Consider the following 5,920-nt stretch of genomic DNA (forward strand, 5'->3'; position numbering starts at 1 on the left):
CCCACTCAGGTCTGAGCACCTGAACGCCTCGCGATGTGTTCGGGTGTTTATGAGGGAAGGCTGCGACTCGTTTCCTGTTTGGATTGGAAGCTCTGAGAATTTTTTTTTTTTACTAATTTACATAAATTAAATTTCATTTTAAAACATTTTTGTTAAGCAAAAAATTTTATATTTATAATTTCCCAAAAATCTTAATTTAAAAAAAAGTATCTATTAATTGAATCATGTTAAATTAATTAACGTTATGTTTCTACTTTTTGCAGTGCATTTCTGTTGTCATAGCAACAGTTTAGATTAATTTAGCTTCCTTTGACAGAATACACTGTAAAAACAACTTTACAGGCTGTAAAGTTTTACTGCAGGAAGCTTTAAAAATAGATTTTATTTTTGGTTTAATGTGAAACAAGCAAAATAWTTTATTTTATTTGAACTTTTCAGGTTAAATATTAAAACAGGAACTAAAGTAACTTCATAGAATCGGGTTCTATTGGCCGAATTCTATTGGTTGGGTTCTGTCGACCCAGCTTTGTCTGTCCGGTTCCGTCGGCGAAATTCTATTGGTCCGGTAAGGTCGGCCTGGTTCTGTTAGTCCGGTTCTGTCGGCCCGGTTCTGTCTGTCCGGTTCTGTCGGCCCAATTCTATTGGTCCGGTTCTGTCGCCCCGGTTCTATTTGCCCGGTTCTATTTGCCCGGTTCTATTGGTCCGGTTCTGTCGGCCCGGTTCTATTGGTCCGGTTCTGTCGGCCCGGTTCTATTGGTCCGGTTCTGTCGGCCCGGTACTGTGCTGCAGGTAAATAAAAACCTATAATTATATAATTACCTTCTATAGTAATTCTAACAGTCAGAGTTTAAAAATCTAATCGTTGGAAACGGCTTTATGATCAATAACAGATTTTATTTATTTTGTTTTCAGGTTTTTCCTCAGGGAGCCGGTCGCTATGGCAACAGCAGGAGGCAAACGCGTTTATTCATCGGCTTCATGTTTCATTCATTTAATATCCAGAGAGCCACCGGGTCGAGCTCTGCAGAACTCACTGCTGGAGCTTCTGTTGGCCCGGTTCTGTAGATCCTGGTTCCGTAGATCCCGGTTCTGTAGATCCAGTCCAGCCCGGACTCRGTCTCATCGGTCCACATGATAAACATTCAGCACATCTGAGATCTGATTGCCCGAATCATGGCCGTTTTTTGTGCGCTGCGTCTTTAAATCTCTTTCTGCTCCTTCGGTTTCTGACCCGGTTCTACTCAGAACCAGTTACCGTCAAATTCCTGATCCGAACCGTATCCATCTGATTATCTAGTCAAACTACATCTATGCTCGGCATCACAAGGAAAGCCGCTGTTTCTCTGATCATTTCCTGTTTCCTGACCTCTAWGGGGTCAAATCACATTGACTTWTTACTGGAGATGTTCTGTCTCCACGGACGCCGTATTGGACATTCTGTCTCCACGGACGCCGTGTTGGACGTTCTATCTCCAGGGACGCCATGTTGAATTTTCAGGCTGTTGGGARGAYGAGTGTTTGTGGCGCGGTGAGGTCAGAGTTCCCAGAATGCTTTGCTCTGCTTGCTGCTGGTGAAGCCGCTGCTGGCAGGTTGCTGATCTTCTTAAGCTAAACACCAGGCCTTTGTTTGTACCCTAACGGATTAGCCGCCGCTGCGCCACATGACTGCAGGACTGCTCACAAAGAGACCTTCAGACTATTTCTGGTCTCCATGGAAACGATGCATTCAYTGCCCCTCAGAAACAAAACCTCTAGGCATTACAGCGATCCCTCGTTTTTTGCAGGGGTTGCGTTCCGAAAATAACCCGCAATAAGTGAAATCAGCGAAGAAGTTACTTTTAGTTTTTACAACTATTACACAGCATAATTAAATACTCTATATTGAAGCCAAAGAACAAAACCTGTTTTCAGGTCAGCGGATGTGCGTGTGCATCAATCGGGCCTTAATGTGATCCGGAGTCATGTCATTAAGGCGTTTCCTCCAAGATGCCCCGCGAGATTCCCAGCTGTATCTACCGCAGAGCGAAGGATCTCGTCAAGCGAGCCTCCGGTCTGGTTTTACGCTGCCTCTGGCCACAGTTTTTTTTTTTCAAAGTTTCAGTTTCCATCTCCTGAATGGCCAATCTGTATTACGAATATTTTAGCCAATCGGGACGCAGAACACAATGCACTGTGAAAAAACTGCACAAAAAAAATCCGCGAAGCAGCGAGACCGCGAAAGGTGAACCGTAGTGATGGGTAAATGAGGCGTCATGAGGCGTTTCGACTCATAGCAACACTGTATTGATACTGTGTCACTCAATACTGACACCTGCTGGACATTAAAAATTCCTACAGGCAACGTAGTGATTTGACCAAGTCTGTACAATAAGATTTAAGTCTTTGTATTTTATTGAATATTATATGTTGTATTATGTCATATCTTCAGTTACATTTAAAATATATTTGATATACAGTCAATAAAGAATGTGAACATGTAAGTGAAAATTTAAGTGAATGTGTTTGGAATGAGGATGCAYGGACTGTTTTTCCCCACACATTTTTATATATATATAAAAAAAAGTTTTTACAACCTTTTGAAATTAAGCCTGTTAAGCTTTTTGACAAAACTTCTGCTGTAGAAAAAAATTAAGTAAACTCTACATTTACAGCGAACCCTGGTTTTTCTTATTGGTTGCGTTACGAAAATAACCCTTGATAGGTGAAATCCGTGAAGTAGTTACCTTTATTTTTTAGTTATTACACAGCATAAATAAATACTCTACATTGAAACCAAAGAACAAAACCTGTTTTCAGGTCAGCGGWTGTGCGTGTGCATCAATCGGGCMTTAATGTGATCCGCAGTCATGGCATTACAGCGTCTCCTCCAACCTGCCCCGCCAGATTCACAGTATCTACGGCAGAGCGACGGATCGCATCAAACGAGCCTCCGGTCGGGTTTTGTTCTGCCTCTGGCCACAGTTTTTTTTTTTTTTTTTTTTGTTTTTTTTTTTTCCAGCAGACATTGAAAGTTTCAGCTTCCATCTCCTGAGTGGCCAATCTGTATTAAACGCCATAACGTTATTGGCACTCAGGTAGCGCGGAGACAGTTTTTATCAATCATATGGTCAATCAGGACGAAGAACACTGAAAAAAAAACTGCACAAAAAAATCTGCGAAGCAGCGATACCGTGAAAAGTGAACCGCATTACAGCGAGGGYTCACTGTATGAAATAATTTATAAAAAGCAACTGAGTAATTTGTAGACTGGCTGCATATCTGAGTTTAGGTGTATCTGGGACTTCATTCTCATGCCTGGCCTCATAATGCCGTATTGAAAAGGTGGATTTACTTAAATAAGACAGTTTAGTTAAACATACCAGAGAAGGGAAGAATTATATGTGGCCCTCACTGGAAAAGGTTTGGGGACCACTGGTCTATGGGCTTGACGCATACGCCGGCGCGTTGGTGTTGCTGGACCCATCACTAGTGAACCACGTTATARCGAGGGACTTTCACCAAACTTCAGCAAGAATTGTTTTGTGTCGAATGAGTTTTACTCAAACTGAATGTTTATTTTCTACATTTTCCTAGATATTTTGAAAAGTCATTTAGCATGAGCTAACAGTCATTTAAAGCAGAAAAGCAACCAGTCAGCAGGCCAGTCATAGGATCACAGCTAAAGTAAGCTAATACATAAGCTAATATTCTTAATATTCTCCAGCTAATGTTCCGGGCGAGAGGCGGGTTCACCCTGGACAGGTCGCCAGTCTGTGCATGTTGCCTAATGTGAGCATAATGCGTAACAAAATGCTTACTGTTAAGAGCAACATGCTAATGCTCGCGCTATGATAATTAAATTTTTTCCAAACTGAATTTCTGCATAATTCTGTTTTGTTGGTTGTAAAGGAAGTTGTGGAAGAACCAAATAAAAGCTGCATCGTTCCTGTCGCGCTCCGCTGTTTGGAGGTTCTTCATCGTTTCCCCTTGTTTGACTTTGATACAAAATATAAACGGCTAAATTTAAAGTGTGATTGAAGAAGGTTAGAGTAAATATTTTTTAATTATACGTTTGTATCTTTCAATTATGGCTCAGATTTAATTTTAAAATTAAAGTGCATTTTAAAAAGCTTCCCTGTTTGTTTGAAGCGGTTGAATCTGTCCTGCTCTGATTTAAATTCATTCCTGGCTCTCGGTGTGTTTGAGGTGGGAACTGATTAAATTAGAAATGGATTTAGTGGAAGCGCAGCGGGGAGCCGTGACGGCTGCTAATTGATTTCTGCTGCTGCGCCGCTGGGCGTTAGCGACCGTTTGGCTGCTGACTCAGAATGAGCCGCTGTTATCAGCAGCGCGGCTCGTCCTCCTGCAGCCACAGGCTGAACGTTTCTGTGGCTAGAAATGTGACGTTTTAAACAAACTCAGATAAAATAACGGAGGAATAATAATGGAAGCATCTGCTGCTTGTTTGGGTTCAAATCGAAACTTGTTGCAGAAGCAAAGTTTTCAGATCCGGCTCGATTTTTATTTTTGACAGTTGAAGTTTGGATTAAAGTTTTTATCATCAGATCTGAATATTTTCTGACCTGCTATCATAGATATTCATGTACAGTTTGATCACATTCGCTGTATTCAAAGTTTTGTTCAGATGTCTAGAGTTACATTTTTTATAATTTACAAATGTTTATGTTTATTTAGAAATTTTAAAGTGATTTCTGAAACATGCCTATTTGTTTTGTGTCTAATCCTTTAAAACATGTAATATATCCATAAAACCTATCTGGTTGCAGTATTTCTGTACCGATCGAAGGATTCTCTGTTCTCTAACGATTCACATTAAAGCAGCGCCGCCACTCGTTTTCTCCTGCTCTGAAGAAATTCAACGGCKTTTGTTTCCTGTGAATAGAGGCGGAGAGGCGGCGCTTTCACCCGATCGATATGAAATCAATAATCTGTGACGAGCTTTCAGCCGCTGCATCATCTGCAGAACAGACTGAAAATACACAGCGTGCTGTGTTCAGGGTTAAAGGTGAGGGTTAAGAGTCGAGGTTAAAGGTCAGGGTTAGGCAGAGAAATCTGACATCCTGACGACTTTATGGACCCAGAGGATGTTCTGCTGAGACAGACCAGATTGATAGCCAGTGGCGCCCCCTAAAGGCTGAAAGAGGACAATTCTCGGTGAGACTTTAACTAGGACAAACTCTAAAACTGAGAAATCTCAAGAAATGGCAGGAAATAGCTTAGCTCTTAGCTTAGCAACACAGAAAACCCTGTCTCTGGAGAGATGCTATAGCTAACCAAGGGATGTTAAAGTTGACCTGTAGAGACGCTAAAGCTAACCCGTTGAGATGCTAAAGCTAACCCGTAGAGATGCCAAAGCTAACCCACAGAGACGCTAAGGCTAACGTTTTAGCTCTGATAAAACCCCAATACAGAAATCATGAAATCCTGTTAAATGTTGAGTTTTCTGTAAAAGTTGGAGCCTCTTCCTGAAAAGCTTCAAATTAAAAGCATAAAATAATGAAGTTGCTTAAAACCAGAGAATTTTCAGGTATTTTTGATAATTCATTTGGTTTTAACCATCACAAACGTAAACATGCAGTTTAAACTCTACTGGAACCAGTAACAACCAGTTCAGTGAGTCCATTCCCATCGCAGAGTGGASGACCTGTGATGCTGTGGCCTGAATGGAAATTGAAGGGAAGAAATGGGAAACTGACCTGGAACTCGATGCTTGGTTAGGGAAAATTTGGGAAAGTTTTGAGATTTTTTTTTTCCACTTTTAATCTTTTTCGATTTTATTGTTTTGTTGCCATTTTTAAATATCAAAATGTTTTAGTTTCTGTTTTTGAACCAAGTTTAGCAAATTTTTCCAGAGTGGATCAAATCGGTTTAGTTCGGTTTATGAGTTTATAAGTTTATGAAAACTATTTTCAGTATTTTT

This window comes from Poecilia reticulata, linkage group LG2 (genome assembly GCF_000633615.1).
Source record: "Poecilia reticulata strain Guanapo linkage group LG2, Guppy_female_1.0+MT, whole genome shotgun sequence".
In the NCBI taxonomy this organism is placed as follows: Eukaryota; Metazoa; Chordata; class Actinopteri; order Cyprinodontiformes; family Poeciliidae; genus Poecilia; species Poecilia reticulata.